The sequence below is a fragment of the Salmo salar genome, chromosome 01 (genome assembly GCF_965601325.2).
Source record: "Salmo salar chromosome 01, fSalSal1, whole genome shotgun sequence".
Classification (NCBI taxonomy): domain Eukaryota; kingdom Metazoa; phylum Chordata; class Actinopteri; order Salmoniformes; family Salmonidae; genus Salmo; species Salmo salar.
In genome coordinates this window covers 25,108,738-25,129,883 of record NC_138291.1, presented here as the reverse complement: position 1 = coordinate 25,129,883, position 21,146 = coordinate 25,108,738, and the positions used below count along the sequence as shown (strand labels likewise).

At 43.5% G+C, this 21,146-nt stretch overlaps 1 pseudogene across 1 annotated transcript; it reads right to left on the bottom strand.

The window, feature by feature from the left end:
• Positions 1–8,970: 8,970 nt before the first annotated feature.
• LOC106581134 (protein archease-like) lies at positions 8,971–20,730 on the bottom strand (annotated as a pseudogene). The gene is made up of 6 exons (XR_014391548.1): positions 20,162–20,730; positions 12,456–12,480; positions 12,130–12,252; positions 11,922–11,999; positions 9,930–9,966; positions 8,971–9,631 (listed from the first exon to the last, which is right to left on the bottom strand). The product of XR_014391548.1 is annotated as a protein archease-like (transcript).
• Positions 20,731–21,146: the final 416 nt, after the last annotated feature.

The window sequence follows — 21,146 nt, the reverse complement described above, 5'->3', positions numbered from 1 at the left end:
AGTTAAAACCTCAAACTGACAGTCCCCGAAATCGGGTACTAGAATTACTTAAAAATATATGTATATGTTTACATGACTTATTTTATAGATTTCCCACCGTTTTATAAGTCACAAGACAGCCATCCAGACTTTCCTATGACTCTGTCGAATGAACGGGTATTTGCCCCCCTCCGGTGGTCGGCTGAATCATTACGTGCCTTTATATCGCTTCACTGCAACGTTACGTCTACGGGAGTTTTTAATTTGTTTTATCCAGCTCGAATGCTTCACTGCACAAGATATATCAAAGCAATTTGCTGAATTGATCTTGAGCAGGCGGATCTAAATACACAACTTTCATTGTTCTACGATAAAGAACGCGTCCTACACACTTCTTTCGATCTAAAATAATTAAATAAGTAATTTTGAGTGGAAGTCAAACATTCGTTTTATGTCGGAGGCAGACACATTGCATATGGTCAGAATGTCAAACTCGAACCCTTTACATAGCCCTTCTCCCCTTGTATATGGGTAGGATGCAAGCTGTTTAAATGGCCCAAATGTTGATTTAGATGTAAACAAATTTACCAGATTCTGACTATCAGTAATGTCATGATTTGACATAATAAAGAAGGTGAAATATTTTGGGTAGACGTTCCTAAAACAGATTCTAACTATATATGGATATAATATAAAATATGAAAAGGCTTATTCATTCACATTTTCTAGGGGGGGAAACACTACCACATTAAAATATTGTCCTCTTGCTAGAATGATGACTAAAACCATAGCGAAACAGTGCAAGACTGAGGGCTTAGAGCTTGAGGTAGTCACCTCATACAAGTACTTGGGAGTATGGCTAGACTGTGCACTGTCCTTCCTCTCAGCACATATCAAAGCTGCAGGCTAAAGTTAAATCTAGACTTAGTTTCCTCTATCGTAATCGCTCCTCTTTCACCCCAGCTGCCAAACTAACCCTGGTTAAGATGACCATCCTACCCATGCTAGATTACGGAGAAATAATTTATAGATCGGCAGGTAAGGGTGCTCTCGAGCGGCTAAATGTGCTTTACCATACGGCCATCAGATTTGCCACCAATGCTCCTTATAGGACACATCACTACACTCTATACTCCTCTGTAAACTGGTCTTCTCTGTATTCCCGTCGCAAGACCCACTGGTTGATGCTTATTTATAAAACCCTCTTAGGCCTCACTCCCTCCTATCTGAGATACCTACTACAGCCCTCATCCTCCACATAAAACACCCGTTCTGCCAGTCACATTCTGTTAAAGGTCCCCAAAGCACACACATCCCTGGGTCGCTCCTCTTTTCAGTTCGCTGCAACAAACTCTCAAACTGGACAGTTTTATCGCAATCTTTTCATTCAGACTCAATCATGGATACTCTTACTGACAGTTGTGGCTGCTTTGTTTGATGTATTGTTGTCTCTACCTTCTTGACCTTTGTCCAATAATGTTTGTACCATGTTTTTGTGCTGCTACCATGTTGTTGTCATGTTGTGTTGTTACCATGCTGCGTTGTAATGTTTTGATACCTTGTTATGTTGTCTTAGGTCTCTCTTTATGTAGTGTTGTGTCTCTCTTGTTGTGATGTGTGTTTTGTCCTATATTTATATTGTATTTATTATTTTATTTTTTAAATCCCAGGCCCCGTCCCCGCAGGAGGCCTTTTGGTAGGCCATCATTGTAAATAAGAATTTGTTCTTTATCTGACTTGCCTAGTTAAATAAAGGCTAAATAAAAATACATGTAAAAAATACAGTTATCAGCTCAACTGGTTTTAATAGTCCTTGTTGAATCCCCAAAAGAAAGTCCTTATCCAGTAAAGAGCAAACTTACTGTAGAGAGCAAGAGTGCTAAAAATATCCCAGGATAATTCAGATCACTACAGCAGCAGCTCCTGTAAGTTATTAGGATGCTGTCTCACATTATCCTCCCCGCAGTACTAATATAGTCTGTCCCTGGAAGAATTACACACAATGGATCATGTTGGAGATGACTAATCAATTTATACAAAGGAACCTGAAACCAATGATTTGTTTCTGACTTTGCCAAGTGAATGGGAAAATAGCAGTGTTCTCAACAGAAGCTCTGATAATAACCTGGCATGCCTCTTTAGCTGGATGGATTTCTCAAAAGCCAAACTCAACCAAAACAGCACATAAAGGCCAACAATGGTCAGAGTAAAATAGAGATGGAAACAGACAAGTAAGCAGTCTTTAGACTGGATGTGGAGAAATATAATCTCCTTTACTTTACATATCTTTTACACTGAGCAGTATAATTTTCGTTCTCGAAAATGGCACATCGATAGATGCCTGCTCAGAGTATCAACAAAGAGGCCGTAACTTGACCTCAAATTATTGTGATCTGGACAGACTGTGCCAGTGGTGGTGAGCTATTGTGGCTCTCACCAAACAATGCCAAGGGAACAGTGTCTGGTCTCCCTTAGATTGGCTAAACAGTGATATCTCACCACAGCTCAGCCCTGTGAGACATAATGGTGTCTATGGATGGACCTTTCCCTTAGGGTTACAGTTTGAGCCCTTAAGATCAGCCCTGAGGACAGACTGATTCAATCATGTCACAGGGAACCAACAAATGTCACTATTGATGGCACGCAAACAGATTTAGGCAGTAGAGGATCAGAGGGATTTGTGCTGTGGATCTGAAAGGAGAAGCCTAATGGTGAGAAAGTTTACTCTAGAATGTTTCCACTGTTTCAGTATTATATTCAGCAATGATCTCTGCCAGTTATTACAGTAGATATTGAATTAACTATTCATAGAGTCTGATACCCGTTTGAGATTATAACTTTATTCCCAGGCTGTGGCATGTTCATCTAAAGTGAACAGCAGACAAGACAAATGTCTAAATACACTTAATTAAATAGGCTGTGTGGGAGCTGGAAGCACAAAGGTGGAGTGTATTGAGACGACACTATAAGATACACATAACCAGCATCCAACATGTAATATATACGCCGGGAGTCCGAAAGCAGGTGCAGAAGGTGCGTTTAATATGGAACAGATACAAAAGCACAAACATGGGAAGCGTACTGAACGTGCAAGAAAACCAATAACACCTCAGGACTGATCACAACGGAAGGCTAAATAAAGGGGGAATAATCAGGGTAGTGATGAAGTCCAGGTGTGTCTAATAATGGGGCGCAGGTGTGCATAATGATGGGTTGCCAGGACAGGTAGTTAGTAGACCCGAGGCGTCAAGTGCCAGAGAGGGAGTAGACATGACAGTACCCCCCCACCGACATCGGCCAGCGGGAAGACCCCAAGGGCGAGCAGCGGGCTGGTCTGGATGGTGAAGGTGGAAACCCTTGATGATGTTGGGACACCTCACAGTCCACCAGGTACTGGAGCCAATCCCCACGACGTTGAGAGTTCAGGAGGGATCTGACAGCATAGGCGGGGCTTCCCTCGATGTACAAGGGAGGCGGCGGGGTGTCGTGGGGGACAGCATAAGATCCAGGGGACAGGGTAAGATCTGGTAGTAAATGAGGAGCTGGAATCGGTAAGTTCTCATTAACCCTCTGGAGGACTTTGAATGGCCCTACAAACCGGGGGCTCAGCTTCTGGCAGGGCAGGCGAAGTGGGAGGTTCCTGGTGGAGAGTCAGACGCAATCACCAGGATGGAACACGGGAGCCTCACCGTGGTGGCGGTCCGCCTGCTCGTTTTGACAGCGTGTTGGAGCCTCACGTGGGCAGCTTTCCAAACCTCCTCTGCGCCCCATGGAACCACTTATCCACTGCACAAGCGTCGGTCTGGCTCGGGGTCCACGGAGCCAGGGCCGGCTGGTACCCAAGGACACACTGGAAGGGAGACAGCCCGGTGGAGGAGTGACGAAGTGAGTTCTGGGCATACTCCACCCAGGGAAGGAACCAGGCCCACTCCCGGTCCTGACAGTGACTCCTAAGGAACCTCCCCAGCTCCTGGTTGGTCCTCTCTACCTGCCCATTTGACTGAGGCCGGTACCCAGATGTGAGGCTGACTGTGAACCCCCCCCCCCCCCGGCTTCTCCATGAAGGCTCTCCATACCCGTGACGTGAATTGGGGACCACGGACGGAGATGATGTCCTCCGGAAGGCCATAGTGTTGAAAGACCTGCTGGAATAGTGTCTCAGCGACCTGGAGAGCGGTAGGGAGACTAGAGAGAGGGATAAAATGGCAAAATTTGGAGAATGTGTCCACAACAACCATAACAGTGGTGAAACCATCAGACGAGGGAAGATCAGTAACAAAACCTATGGACAGATGGGACTAAGGTTGCTGAGGCACGGGTAGGTGAAGGAGTTTCCCTGCTGGAGCGTGCCGGGGTGATTTGGATTGGGTACATATAGAGCACGAGTTGACAGTGGGCAACGTCCTGCACCAAGGTGGGCCACCAGTACTTCTTGGAGGGATTAGATGGTGCGAGTGATACCTGGGTGTCCAGCGGCAAGGGATGTATGTTCCCAGGTCAACAGCCAATCTCTCACCACCGTGGAGATGTAAATGCATTCTGGAGGGCAGGTGGCAGGAGTGGGTTCCCTCTCCAGAGCCTGGCGGATGTCCACATGTACGTCCCAAAACACAGGGCCAACAATACGGGAGAACCGATTGATGGGCTGGTGGGCACTTACCGGACTCTCAACCGGCGTGGAACCACAGGGTATGAGGAAGCAGGTCCTCTGACATCCTGGTCCCCAGGCGGTGATTTTCATGCTCGATCATGAGATGGTGGGGTTGTGACTTTGGAGCCATGGGTGGCCGAGGATTACCTTGTGTACGGGTGCGATAGTGATGAAGAAGGGAAGGGTTGCCTGGTGCATGGGTCCCATGGTGATGGTGAGTGGTGCGGTGATGTGAATAATTGTGCCGGACACCAATGGTCACATATCTAGGGCTTGGACAGGAAAAGGAGAGGAGAGCAGGTATGAGGTTAAGTTCAGAGAGGAGGTGAGGGCCTGGTAAATGAAGTTCCTTCCCAGCGGCACCAGAATCCACTATAGCTGTAGAGACAACATTTGAGGGACAGCCAGCCAGTGAAATAGGAACCATAAGGGGTTTGGCGGAATATGATAGTAATGGAATACTCACGCCTACCCCGGGAGACGGAAGGTCACAGGGCCGTCCCTCTGCTCTAGTGGACCCCGAAGCTGGTGCCCCTCCTGGCCGCAATAGGGACAGAGCCCCAGCTGTCTCTGTGGCCCCTACCTCCATGTGTTCAGGCTCTGCCTCAGGACAGCTAAAGGAGGGAGGCGAGTGGCGAGGTGGACACCGCACTCCTGAAGAAGGAGCAGTCCACTGTGGAATAGAGTGCGGAGTGTCAGCTCATTCATTACGCTGGAGGCTGCCACAGTCCGAAAGGTGAGGGCGTACTCCGCAGCTGTCTGGGCACCCTGCCAGAGCTGGAAAAGTCACACCTCCCTCTCTACCCTCTGGAGGATGGTCGAAGACCGCCCTGAACCTCTCATAGAAACCCAGCTCCTCCTCTCCCAGACGCCCGTAGTCCACTTCAAAAACCCGTCCGGTCAACAGGGAAATTATTGTGGACCTATTGGTGATGGGGGCTCCCGTCTGATAGGCGAAATAGAGGGAGCACTGGAGGAGGAAGCCATGGCAATTCGATGGAGTGCCGTCATATTCGGGCATCGCTGACCTGGGCGGACGACTGGGTAGGTTGGGAGCTGGCTCACTGTGACCACCCGTGGTAGGAGGCCCTCTGATAAGGGTATGGAGAACCTCGCTGGTGGTGTTGAGGCAGTGGAGAACGTGGAGAACCTCCATGGCCGTACCCAGTTTCACCAGCTGGTCGTGGTGTTGATGGAGTAGATGACCTTGTTCATTAACCATCTGGAAGAGGGTTGAATCTTCTGCTACTTCTATATTGTGAGGTGTTGTTCTGTAACGTATACACCGGGAGTCAGAAAGCAGGTGCAGAAGGTGCGTTTAATATGGAACAAATACAAAAACACAAACATGGGAAGCATAGTGAACGTGCAAGAAAACCAATAACACCTCAGGACTGATCACAACGGAAGGCTAAATAAAGGTAATCAGGGTAGTGATAAAGTCCAGGTGTGTCTAATAATGGGGCGCAGGTGTGCATAATGATGGGTTGCCGGATAGGTAGTTAGTAGACTGACAACATTGAGCGCCGGAGTGGGGGAGCGGGAGTAGACTGACAACATTGAGCGCCGGAGTGGGGGAGCGGGAGTAGACGTGACACAATGTGTATATAAATATTAGGGAAATTGGCAGTATTGTATTACACACCCCACAGGGCGCAGTGCACGTGTACGTCAGTGCAACGTCTGATTTTGATTTAGATTTGATTGAGTTGTCAACTAACATGAATTCAACATGAAATCAAAAAATGTTAACCATGTCATCAGATTTTAGTTAAAAGCTGGGTGAAAAAAATGAAAAAAAATTCCATTATTATCAAAAGATCTTGTCACTCGATTTGAATGAACAAAAACCCACGGGCCCACACGGGACCGAGAGGGCGATTAAAAGATTCCTGCAGGAACAAGCTCCTCTGGTCTCCATACTGATTTGACTAATGCCCTTTTAGAGTGCATGCCCATGTTAGGGAATTTTAAAGGTTTTAAATATGAGGCCCTGGGGGAAAAATGATGCACACATAAGTTACGTTTTGAGGTAATGCAATGTAAATATTGATTGCAATGCATTATCTGGTGAGGAATTGACATCAATGCTTGGGATATCATTGGCATATAAATAATTGAGCTATACATAATTAATGGCACAAGAGGCTAATGGAATAGTCTGTATAATCAATGCTATAATCAATGCTTCGCGTTACTGTATAATGCAGCAATGTACAAGGTAATGTACAATTTTTTCTTTGACGGTAAATTGACTGCACCCTTGATTCAGCAAAGTATCTACGTTTCTCTCTCTTTCACATGCACACACACACAGAGACACACACTGGGAAAGGCATCTGCATCTTCCAGAGTATGGGAAGATCTTGAATCTCGGGGGGAGGGAGCATTCACATTGAAATGGGGAATAGAAGCTCAATCAATATCACAGCGCACCAGCTCTAAGCTTTAAGGACTAAACAAAACAAAATGTCTCGATGCTCACTAAAGAGTCATATTGTTCATCTCAGAGAACAGAGCATTCCAAGACTGACTTATGAAAAAAAAGGGGAAGAAGAACAAACACTCCTTTTGTTCTTTGATTCATCATTGATATCAGCCTGACTACAGTAATAACAGTGCAATCAAGACAGAACATGTCATGGAAAATATTTACAGGGAAGAGACAAGTTCTTTGTGCTAATTTGAGTTTCATTAGAATGGGCGCTGTAAAAAATTCAGTCAGTTTATCTTGGACTCGTTTATCTTTGTTTTTGTATATCCATTCTTCTCCACAGAGTAGGATGTCAGAGGATTCTACAGTATGTAAATTGGGGCAGTCAAATAGCAGCACATCATCAGTACAATGATGTGCAAGGACAATGTCATTTTGGTGTGCTCCTTTCAATCTACTTCCTCCACATGTAACTGGCTAGACCAATGTGCAGGCCTAATTTATTCTCCATGCACCTACTGTACTGTCTATGTGTTATTGTGAAGCAGAGCAGGACTTTGATTAGCAGGATTCTCCTTATCTCTAATGGTCAGAGAGGCTAATTCCCAGAATATGAATGAATGAAAGACTGTTGGGCTCTGGGAGAGACAAGACAATAATTGGGCAGCACAGTACACCACCTCTTCCCTCTTCCTCTGTTTAAGAGTTTAAAGAGTGGACTATCCTTAAGCAAAGCCTCACATCGATACATTACTTTTATTTTGATGGGGCCAATCAATCACCAAGTAGTGTTGTGCTACCATAAAGCTCTCTGAAATATTACTCTTCTTACTCTAGTGGACAGAAATGTATACCCCAATGTAGACCTTTGTAGACCTCAACAATGTCTGTGTGGCATTGTACTGTTGGTTAGATTAAGGTTGTGAAGGTAAAGAATAATAAATATCTCAAATATAGCAAAAAAGGGAAGATAAAATACTTAATACCAAAACATACATTCATACTTATCAATTTATAGTAATTTCAGATCTTCTTTGCCAAAAGTATTATTTCCTGTAGATATCCTTATAATTCTTCACCAGGTAGAAAGGACACAGGTCTTCTAATCCAGTGTTTGATTCACAAATTCACTAAAATGTTCTGATACACTCCCATAACACTATGTAAATATCACTCCCTCCATAGAAGAGTTCATCTGGGGATAGAGCTGCATGGAGAAGTGTATGCCTTTGTTCTTCTCCTAGGGGAGGACTTCAGTCTAGCAGGTAGCATCAGATTTTTCACATCTTTCATCATTTTGAAATGGAACAGCCAAATCAAATGTTTATTTTTCTGTTGTTAGATTTGTGTTTGACAGTTCATCCACTCGGAAAAATGGCCAAAGGTACAAATGTGGAAGCTGTTATTGCACTTTCTGTGTGTGGACTCTTTCTTTCTATTGGGTTCTTTACATTGTGTTTCATTTATGTTAAACCCCATTGAACCATTATTATTGTGTCATAGATTAAACAAAATTCAGAAAACCTGTGTGACATAAAATAGCATTCAATGATGGTCCAATGGGGTTGAACATGTCATGTCCATACAGTATTCTTCTTCCAATGGTCTGTATGATTAACATGAAAAGTCAAGCACACATTGAAAACATTCACAATATACAGTTACTGTATGTCTCTGATGCTTAGATACAGAAAAATAAACATGTTAAGTTCTTTAAATATCTAGCAACACAATACCATTGATTGGATAACACACTCATTAAATGCCTGTTAAATGCCAAAATAGGCAACACCCATGTTTTACTAACCTCTTTCGAGGGTATTTTAGGATGTTGTTTACCTCACACTGTGGTGATCCCAAACACCAGCAGAATGAAATGACTGAAAACATGCACCTTGTAGTGTGGAAAAGATTTTTATTACAAAACCAATTGATTAATTGCAAACAGATACACTTATTTAACTAAAGTATCCAAAGATCACTTGTGATTTGACTATTTACAATGAGTAGTGCCCAGCATGAATCCTTTAAGTATCTATACCACTGAGAGGTGGCAATTGAAATGCTTAAATAAATATCAACCTGTAAAAAACATAGTACATAATACCAAAAATATGTATTAGTCAACAAGAAGGGGTATACGTTCATGTTTAAATTCCCTAGTAGTAGGCAAACTGGATTTTGTGTGATGATTCTGTCTCATCTTGAAACTTCTGAGATTAATTTGGGATACATGAAAATTATAACAAAAATCTTAATTTTTGGCATTACTCAGTAAACTCTAGTCAGACAGCCAGATTACTCTGAACAGCTATAATCAGCATGTATTAGGACCAGGTTTGCTTCATGACGGGGAAAACATCACAATTCACAAGCTCATGATCAAAACCTATGCTGTTGCCCTTAATCCAATGTCCATTCACACAGGCATGCTCTGATAGTCATGTTCCCTTCGGAGACAGTTCCTCTGTAGAAAATCCTCAGATATCGATGATGGCAAAGATCTCAGGCTTGTCGATGTCATGGACCTGCATGGCTGAGTAAGTGATGGCCTTCACCTCTGTCCCCTGGAGAGACAGATGGTTAAGTGACACTTTAAAAAAAACACTCAAATACAAACATTTGTATTCAGAAATGACTCGTCTCAATCAATGAAAACAGTCTGATAGGCCTAATAATCATCATGTATCTTGTTTTAGTAATAGAATACAAATCTCAAAACAAACTGTTTTGGGCACAACATTTTCATCAGGGCATAAATGGTAATTCTGTTTCATGGTCAGGATAGTCAGACAGCAGACCTCTGTGTGGTCAGTTCAGGCTAGAGAAATTGAAAGATATCAGGATTATCTCCCATTTGCTTACCTGTGGATGCTTGACCAAGCTGAACTCGTCTCCCCACCTACAACAGCAGAGAAAAACTGAATGATAGGCATGGAGGGAAGCTGAGAATGGAAACAGACCTCCAGGTGTAGGAACTAAGGGAGGGATTAATGATAACATGCAAGCCATGTCTTTCTCAGGGTAGAATTAAGTCAAATAACCTAAAACCAACCCACCATATCCCCTCACACAGTTTAACCTAGGAGTAATGTAAGTGGCTCAAAAGAGGACCAATCACGTGTCGTGTCTTTGGCGTCATTAAAAACGGAAGACCTGTTTATCAAATAACTCTCTGTAATTATTATTACGCAACTAAACTGATTAATTGTGTAACTGTAATTAACTAGGAGGTCGGGGCACCAAGGAAATAATTCAGATTACAAAGTTATAATTTTCCTAATATAACTTTCAGATATTATAATATGTGATTGATTAGCCTCCTTTAATGATGTGTTAGTTTACCTCTCATTCCAAACGTCGTAAATTGTTGGTTATCTGCACGAACCGTCTTCACTATGAGTCATCCATACATCAATTGTCTTAAAATCATTTATTTACTAAACTAAATAATTCAACAGAAATGCAAAACAAACAGATATGGTTACAAGGAAATGATAGGAGAATGTGCCCTAGTGGGCTAAATCGGCATGTTACACAAAAGGGGGGTGGGGGCAGCGGAGAAGACACTACAGAGTTGAGAAATATTAACAATTGCAATATATATACACACAGTGTGTGTCGTGTCTCTCTCTCTATCTCTATGATACCAAATTCCTGACTGCAGACTAGTAATTAATATCAAAGACTTGTTCTTATTCTGTATCGATAGTATAATAGTTTAACCACATGGTATGGTTAAAGTTCAGTAGAGGGATGCATGGTCAAACCTATTAGCCAACTCGTAATGGGGTGGAGGCCTGGTCTGGTGATAGAAATCCTGGGTGGGGATTTTATTCAGAATGACAGAAAAAGGCTGTCTCATGACGCCAGGTCTCGTCTGTTCATGGGGGCGTGCTGATGACTTGGTAAAACTTTAAAACAGAAAATACAATTCTCTCACATTAACATCTTACAAGCATCCCAACATATTCCAAATAGCTTTATCCTTTTTCATTAATTTTAAACAACCATCTAGATGTAAGTCTCATAGCTGAGGCTAGTATATAAACATTATTATGGTAATATGGCCGTATTGTCTCTCATGAGTTTCACAAAATTGTACCAAACGGACCAGTTCATAGCTGGATTCTTCACCGATCTTTTATACCTTCTCCAGAACATTAATGTCGTTCGGTTCTCCAATTCTGTGAGGTGGAAGAATCCTTTGTTCTCTATACTGTGGCCATGAGGAGAGAATTTCCTCATAGGAATTTACGACCGCTCTCAGAGCCTGGTGTCAGAAGTATAGAGGTCGGGGGATGGTGCATAGAAAAGGCCTGGTGCAGAGGGAGGGGGGTCAACTGTGCTCGCTGTACCCAAAGAGGGCAACGTCATGACACATGCGACTGTAAATTAGTGAGCAAAAACGCGTGTGTGTAACTTTAGATCTACTTACACAATAGAGCGTATTTTAAAGTGCATCCTGTCAATGTGCAAAACTTTCACTTCCTAAAAGACAGAATTTATGTTAGGCAATACCTTATTATCGTAACTGCTAAATTAAATTGATAGTTGCCATGTCTTTTTTAAAGTGTATTACATTTGATGCAGGAGATATTTGAAACAAACAATGGCTCATTGGTAATTAACTTAGCTGTGAGGAGGGATACAAGATACATGCACACTTGTGGTAAATGTAATAACATGTTACCTTCCAGTTGTAATTATGTTTCGAACCTAAAACATGTTTTTGCAATGCAATTATACAGACAGGCACCAAGAAAGCTAAACATCTATTGATGGGGGTAGGAGAGCGAGCTCCATGAAGTCCCACTGGCTAACATGACTAATCATTATTATGTTGAAGGCCCTTACTCTGGGAATGAAGAAAAGATCTGCACTGAATTTGAATAACCAGTCATCAAGGAAGTGGAAGAGATTCCATGTCGTCACCTGTCAAGAAACAAAGAAATTATAAGAATGTATTGAATGCAATGGTATTTAATATATTGACCCATAAATTAAACAATCTGCTTCATGAACTCCCCCTATGAGTATTATGCCTGTTTTTAATCCATCTCACCTTCTAACCCCACTTCTACTGTGTCAATGGGCTCAACTGTCTCTGTATCTGTCATGTACCCAAATATTGCCATGGCACACTGCTCAAAAGGCCTCTTCCAGCGAGTCTCCCCAAGAGTGGAGCCTGGGAACATGCATAAAAGTGATGACACACATGCAAGATAAAGCCACTGATTAGGGTGAAGTTACAGATCACTGATCTAAGGTGCTCTGCATTATCAGGTAGGCTTTGTGAATTTCACAATAAAAGTGTTGCCAGTAGCCACCTTACACTGTTTAAGGGTAGTAGCAGCAGTTGCTGTAGTTCAGGTAATGTAATCAACTTACTGTACATCAGCATTGTGGTCCAAATCTAGAGAGAAACCAAATGACAATATGAATACATAAATAATTCATGTTTTGGCACCGGTGACGTGGATGTCGACACGGAACACAAACCGGCTGCGCGCTTGCGCCATCGTATATAAATGTATTTTGTCCCCCTACACGCAGGTTAAAATATCAAAACAAACTCTGAACCAATTACATTCATTTGGGGACAGGTCAAAAAACATTAAACCTTTATGGCAATTTAGCTAGTTAGCACTTGCTAGCTAATTTGTCCTATTTAGCTAGCTTACTGTTGCTAGCTAATTTGTCCTGGGATATAAACATTGAGATGTTATTTTTCCTGAAATGCACAAGGTCCTCTACTCCGACAATTAATCCACACATAAAAAAAGTCAACCGAATCGTTTCTAGTCATCTCTCCTCCTTCCAGGCTTTTTCACCGGCAACACAGTTTGTCTTTCAATCACCCACGTGGGTATAACCAATGAGGAGATGGCACGTGGGTACCTGCTTCTATAAACCAATGAGGAGATGGGAGAGGCAGGACTTGCAGCGCGATCTGCGTCAGAAATAGAAAGGACTTCTATTTTACACGGAACCCAAACCGGCTGCGTGTGTGCACCATCATGCATAAATGTATTTTGTCCCCCCACACCAAACGCGATCACAACACGCATGTTAAAATATCAAAAACTCTGAACCAATTATATTAATTTGGGAACAGGTCGAAAAGCATTAAACATGGAATGGCAATTTAGCTAGTTAGCTTGCACTTGCTAGCTAATTTGTCCTATTTAGCTAGCTTGCTGTTGCTAGCTAATTTGTCCTGGGATATGAACATTGAGTTGTTATTTTACCTGAAATGCACAAGGTCCTCTACTCCGACAATTAATCCACACATAAAACGGTCAACCGAATCGTTCCTAGTCATCTCTCTTCCTTCCAGGCTTTTTCCTTCTCTTGACTTTATATAGCAATTGGCAACTCATAAATTAGGTGCATTACTGCCACTGACCTCGTTTGTCTTTCAGTCACCCACGTGGGTATAACCAATGAGGAGATGGCACGTGGGTACCTGCTTCTATAAACCAATGAGGAGATGGGAGAGGCAGGACTTGCAGAGCGATCTGCGTCAGAAAAAGAACTGATTTCTATTTTAGCCCTCGACAATGCAGACGCTCGTTGGCACACGTGAGCAGTGTGGGTGCAATATTTGAATAACATTGATTTGTACATTTATTTTGCAACGCTCACGCACGCGACGCGAGCGGTGTGGTCAGCCTATATTAGCCCTTGGCAACGCAGAAGCTCGTTGGCGTGCTCGAGCTGCGTGGGTGCAATAATTGAATAACAGATTTCTACATTTATTTTGCAACGCTCGTGCACACGACGCGAGCGGTGTAGTCAGGGTATAACAGGCTGACCACACCACTCATTGCAAAATAAATCTCCCAATCTCCTCATTGGTTTATAGAAGCAGGTAGCCACGTGCTATCTCCTCATTGGTTGATATTTTAACCTGCGTGTCGTGATCGCGTTTGGTGTGGGGGGACAAAATACATTTATGCACGATGGCGCACGTGTGCAGCCGGTTTGGGTTCCATGCACCTCTCTGATTCAGAGGGGTTGGGTTAAATACGGAAGACACATTTCAGTTGAATGCCTTCAGTTGTACAACTAACTAGGTATCCCCCTTTCCAGTTTTTACTGTACTACAATACAGTAGAGTGGGCTAAGGTAAACATTCAATTCAATATGCCAGGGTAATCATCTACTAGGCCTACTGTAGTAGGATGTCCCTTGGGGGTATCCGTACCTATGTATGACATGCGAGGGTTAGGTTATGTATGTATGGACATTCAAAACTGGCCGAAATGGATCAGGCGCTTTGAAAGGTACAGGGTAGCATCAGGCTTAAACCTGAAAAATGAGGCATTTCAAGTTAATACACTGATCTACTCTATGGGTGATGAAGCCGAGGATATATTAAATGCTTCAACGTTGACTGAGGAAGAGAAACTTAACTACAGTGCCATTAAAGACTGTTTTGAAATGCATTTTGTAGGGAGACACAACATTATATTTCAGAGAGCTAGGTTTAATATGCACAAACTGGAGCAGGGTGAAACCACCGACAGTTTTATCACAGCTGTTCACAAACTAGCAGAACATTGTCAGTTTGGCGCACTCAGGGAAGAGCTGATCCGAGTTCGGATTGTAGTGGGAATAAGAAATATCACTTTCTGAAAAGTTACAGTTGGATTCCCAGCTTACCTTGTCCAAAGCTGTAAACCAGGTTAGGCTGAGTGACACAGTAAAAAGACAGCAGATGATACTGAGTGACAGCAGCTCCTTGCAGAGCGAAGAGGGTGAGGAAATAAATGCATTTTCATACCGAGCTAAAAGAAACAGAGGGGAACACAGAACAGAGACAGACGTGGAGAAAACAATCACAGACAGCACCAGTAGCTAGTTCAAGTGTTTGTCGCAAATGTGGGATATCCCCTTTCCACAGATGGATTGATTGCCCAGCAAAGGATGCGGAATGCAGGAAATGTCACAGGAGAGAACAATTTTCAGCTGTCTGTCGATTAAAGCAAACGCATGAGGTCTCAGAGGAGATACAGCAGGACAGCATGTTTCTGGGAGAAGTAAAGGAAAACAATGCTGGCTGGCATTCAGACATTAAACTCAATGGGGAGGTTGTGTCATTTAAACTAGACACTGGGGCAGCAGTGACAGCTATCCCAACTAGGCTGTATAGCTATAGCAGAGATGGCCCTTTGCTCTCTACAAACAAAAAACTGTATGGGCCCAGTAATAAGATTTTACCAGTGGTAGGGCACTTGGTGATTAAACTGGAGAGTAAAGACAAAAGTGCCATCCAGCCTGTCTTCGTCATTGACTCTCTAGCCAGGCCGTTGCTGGGGCTGCCAGCAATTGAAGCATTGCAACTCATTGAGAGAGTGAGCGAATTGGAGGACCCAGGTGAGGTTTTCCCAAAAAAATTCCCAAAAGTGTTTTCTGGTCTAGGAAAGATAGGTGACTACAAAATCCGCCTGAAAGAGGATGCTGTCCCCTATGCCCTTACCACCCCCCGCCGTGTGCCTATCCCTGTATTGGCCAGAGTAAAGGAAGAGTTGGGGAGGATGGAAGAAATTGGGGCAGTGTCTAAAGTAGAGAGTCCCACAGACTGGTATGCAGGGATGGTAGTGGTCCCAAAAGCCAATGAGGACATAAGGATCTGTGTGGACATGACTAACTTCAATGAGGCACTCTGCAGAGAGAGACACATCTTAACATCAATGGAGCAGTCACTGGCTCAGTTGGATGGTTCACAAGTCTTCACAAAGCTGCATGCCCGCTCAGGTTTCTGGCAGATAACGCTGTCATCAGAGAGTAGGGCACTCACAACGTTTATAACACCGTTTGGCCGTTACTGTTTTAATGTTTTGCCATTTGGAATCGCTTCCGGTCCTGAGCATTTCCAAAGACGCATGTCCCAGCTGTTGGAGGGGCTGAGTGGCATCATATTCCACGAGGACAATGTGCTCGTGTGCAGAAGGGACAGAGCAGAACATGATGTAAGGCTCACAGCAGTTCTGACCCGACTCCAGGAGGCTGGCCTGACACTCAATGAAAAATGCACTGTTGCACAGTCAGAGGTCTTGTTCTTGGGACACAAAATCAGTGCAGCTGGAATAGAGCCGGACACGGAGAAGATCAGCGCCATCACAGATATGCCCAGACCCCAGAACGTGGCTGAAGTCAGGACCTTCTTAGGCATGGCCACATATGTGGGTAAGTTCCTCCCACAATTCTCAGATACAACCAAACCTCTGAGAGACTTACAAGCCAAAGAGAATGACTGGTCATGGGGTCACATGCAACAGGTAGCGTTTGACAAAATCAAAGGAGACCTGGCCTCACAGAGAGTGCTGGCCCAGTACTGTCCCCACGCTAAGACAAAAGTATCAGCAGATGCATCATCCTTTGGGCTAGGGGCGGTCCTCACACAGATGCAGGACAACATGGAGTGGCGTCCAATAGCATACATCTCCCGAAGCTTATCCGACACAGAGCAAAGGTATGCTCAAGTGGAGAAGGAGGCGTTGGCTATCACATGGGCATGTGAAAGGCTCAGCCAATACCTTATTGGCCTGCAGTTTACAGCAGAGACTGACCACAAACCACTGTTGGCTCTGTTAGGGACAAAAGCACTGGACGACTTGCCTCCCAGAGTTCTGCGCTTCCGCCTCAGATTACTGAGGTTCACCTACAAGATGGTGTATGTGCCAGGGAAGGCACTGATCACAGCAGATGCACTCTCCAGGGCCCCAATTAAACGTCCATTATCAGAGGAGGAGCAATGTCTAGAGGGTGAGGTACAGGTGTCCATTAATGCAGTAAGGGACAGCCTACCTGCATCTCAGACCAAACTGCAGCAGATTGCAGAGGAGCAACAACGAGACCACATCTGCCGACAGATAGTGCAGCAGTGCAAAAGGGGATGGCCCAGGCAGGAGGAACTGCCTCAGCACCAAAGTGACTTCCACTGTAATGGAGACCTTCTCATGAAAGGACAACGGATAGTTATCCCAGAGACTCTACAACCAGAAATGCTAGACAGAGTGCATGATGGACACATGGGGATAACCAAATGCAGACTGAGGGCTCAACAGTCAGTGTGGTGGCTTGGTCTGAGTCAGGGGCGAAAATCTGATATCAACTTTGGAGGGGACAATTACATTACATTTTCTCAAGAGCAATTCCTGAGGGGGACACCAAAAGTAGTGCTGTAACACATAGCCTACATTGTAATATGGTAAATGTATATTGAGAAACCAAAGAAATAAGGTGTTTGCCGTACTCCTAACTACCGGTACCCAAAACTACACAACAGCAATACCATTGCCTTTAACAAATCTTAGTTCAGTCACCAGTTTAAGTTGTGAGTGGGGGTATCCACGGCATTTTCCAATTATGTTCCTATTTTACAAGTCAAAAAACTTGAGAACCTTTCATAATGTTGCCAAACAAAGACTCAACAAACTTACCTGAGACTCCCTGTCTCTGCCAGTCTGTCCCTGCATATCTGTCCCCAACTCTGCTGTCTGTGTGCCATCTGTTGCCTGCTCTGCCTAATGACATCATTGTGAAACATTTCCATTAGAATTTAATTTCTTTCTTATGACCATTTTTATCAACTAGTCTTTGAGATATTAGGCTACTAGGGTTCTTACTTTGCGTTTTGGTGTACTGAAAAATACTCTGATGTCCGTCTTTTATTTTTCTGCCATTTTTCTACCTGGCTGGCTGGCTGGCTACAACACACACACAGTGTGTAGGTTATTTACATTAGGAGATGGGCTTCTATCATCTTATCTTTTATCATTCTATTTGGGCTTCGATCTAAAAGGTAGCTAGCAAATGTGAAACGGATTAAAATGACAAGAGTTGACAGCTGTATGAGTTCACCATTTACACAACATATGCTGCAACCTTTTGTAATTTTAATAGTTTGTTTCATATTGGCTGGCAACCAACAATAGCTGAATTTGCAAAGCTAGCGAGCACCAATTCCGTTTCAGTGGTGTTTGCTATAATCTTTGCTACCCGGGTTAAATAAAGGTGAAATAAAATAAATAAAAGTTCCCTTGCGACAATTTAGCTTTTGCAACGAGACCATTCAATATATTTAAGACAATGGTAGAAGAGAGTGTAGTTCTGTTCAGTTTGGACTTCAGTTTATCGCTAACCTTATCACAGGGACTTTGAAGCACACATCTGCATGCTGATCTTGGAATAAATTGACGATAGCAAAGATTCCATCTTTGAACAGGCCACATAAATGGAATAGGTACTAGCTAGCTTAATAGTTCATATTTGCGCGCTAGTTCTGCATATTCAGCTAGTGTGTGTGCGCGATTGACTGGATTAACCTCACGTCAGTTACGTTCATTGAGTGCCTTTCAGACAGTAGATACGACCCCTCTGTTACCTTGCCAACTAAGGAACTAGCAGTGGATCAAACCATTGTGAGGCAAAGGGTGGGGGGGGGTCGCAATCTTTTGAAACTTAAAAACGCGCTATTAAGTGTCTATAATCAGCACAATTGCTTTCATTGTGTATTATTAATATTATTTAAATTACATAGTTATGTTTCAGTGATATATTGGGGGGGACAAGTCATATTTTTCCCAGGATGGGAGGGTCGTGTCCCCCACGTCCCCCCCGGGATTTCCTCCCCTGATCTGAGTACTCAGATTGCCAAACTGGTGGCCCAGTGTGAGGTCTGTACAAAATGTCAACCTTGTCATCCGGAGGCAATGATGGCAACGGAGCTGCCAAAACGGCCATGGCAAAAGGTAGGGGCAGATATGTTCTATTGGGAAAATGACACTTATCTGCTAGTGGTAGATTACTACTAAAGATACATTGAAATAGCAAAGACACCCATAACCACATCAGCTGGTGTAATCAATGGATTAAAGTCAATTTTTTCCAGGCAAGGGGTCACTGAGGTCCTGGTTACAGATAACGCTCCCTAGTTCTCTGCAAGCTCCTTTTCTGCTTTTGCCACAGAATATGACTTCACACATGACCAGTAGCCCCTACCATGCACAGAGTAATGGCAGAGAGAGGCAGAGAGAGCTGTGAAAACAGTCAAGGGACTGATGAAAAAGAACAAGGATCCATACAGGGCTCTGTTAGCTTACAGAGCTACACCACTGCATCATGGGCCGTTGCCTGCCGAGCTCCTGATGGGCAGGAGGCTGCGTTCCTCATTGCCTGTCTCGCCGGCTCAGCTTAAACCCCGATGGCCTAACAGGAAGGCCTTCGCTGAGAGAGACAAACGGCTGAAACAAACGCAAACTGGAGACTTTAATCAGAGACACCGTGCTAAGGAGAGGCCAGAGCTGACCGAAGGTCAACGTGTGTGGATTACAAACTCAGACACCAGCAATAGTGCTGAGGAAAGAGGATGCCCCACGCTCCTATGTGGTGGACACAGGCTCAGAAGAGGTACGAAGGAACAAAACACACCTCAGAGCTCTTCCAGCCACACAGGCCACAGAAAATGCACAAAAAGAGGGTGAAGGAGAGAGAATGCTCACAGAGCCACAAACGAGCCCAAAAAGGGATGTGAAGCCACCAGAGTGGCTGAAAGACTATGTTAAGTGAAGAGAAAACATACTGTTGGGGACCATACCCAGCAAAAAGAGACTGTACGCAAGTTAATGTTCATACTGTGTGATTTAATGCTTTCATACTGTTTCAGGATGTGAAGTAGCATGCTAGAGAATAATACTGGTTTCCAAATTGCATTTCAGTTATGCTTCAGTGGTTATGCATGTTGAGTTCTTGTTCATGGGAGAGGGGAAGATGTAGTAGGATGTCCCTTGGGGGTATCCGTACCTATGTATGACATGCGAGGATTAGGTTAATAAACAGGCTGGAGCTAGAACCTCGTTGTCGCGCGTCCTTATTTTAGATCATACTACACCTACAATATCAATGTGTCAATTAAGCAATTTCTGGTGGTCGAGCTGTGTCTCCTCCGCTAAAGATTCGCTTCCATTGTACATTTCAACAGAAACCCGTTTATGTTAGTGAACTTTAGTCTGATTTGTTAACTAGCTAAAGTATAGTTCAATTAACCACCATGCATGTTCATAACATTAGCTAGCTACACAACTCACATTCATACTTCTTGTTGATCGCCGGGTATTTTGACTTGGTAGCTTTCTGTGACTCTGTGAGATCAAGCTCACGATCATCCATTGTCGACCTTATTTAGTTGATTTGATCCCTAAAATACTGAAATGTTAGACTTGCCAAAACTATAACGTTACGTGCTTGGCTTGAGTCGTATGCCGCGTGCATGTGCTAGTCGGAACTAAGAAACTCGACATGTCCGAGTCGCTAAAAGTGTTACAACTAACTAGCAGGTCGGACATTCCGAGTTTACTAGTTCAGACTAGCACTCGAATGCAGAAACATCACGTCGCTGTGTAGTCACGTAGGTCTCGCGTCAGCCAGGCTACTGAAAGGTATGCCGCATTCAGAATAACTGGGAACTCGGAAAACTCCGATTTCAAGGCATTCAAGACAACTGAACTTGGAAAAAAACAACTCCGACTGGGAAAAATCGTTTTGAACATTCATCCAACTCGAAATTTCAAGTCGGAAATTGGGGTATCTTTATAGAGCTCCAACTTTCCGACGTCAGGATTTGACCTAGTTTTCCCCGAGATTGCAGTTGTCCTGAAATCACCACTGTTCTTGCTGTTGAAACAAAATTGACCGATTCAGGAAGTAACAAAGATATCTCGCGTTTTGCGATCGTCGGATATATATAGATATACAATCTGGAATAATAGAGACATAAAATACAAAAACAAGTATTTATTTTTCCAGGTCTGGTTTGACAACAGCATTATCTGGGTTAAACAATTACTGAATAATGATGGACAACTATATGATTATCCAGAATTCATGAGAACACACGATGTTACATCCACTCCTGAGGAGTTTCAAATAGTTGTTAGAGCTGTCTCTTTTAAGGTGCTATTCTTCTTTTAGGAGAATATAACAATACTCCAAGTGCAACTGTTGAGGATTTTGTAGCACCAATTCAGCTAGAAGGAATTTACATTTTAAACTATTAATGTAATAACATATATA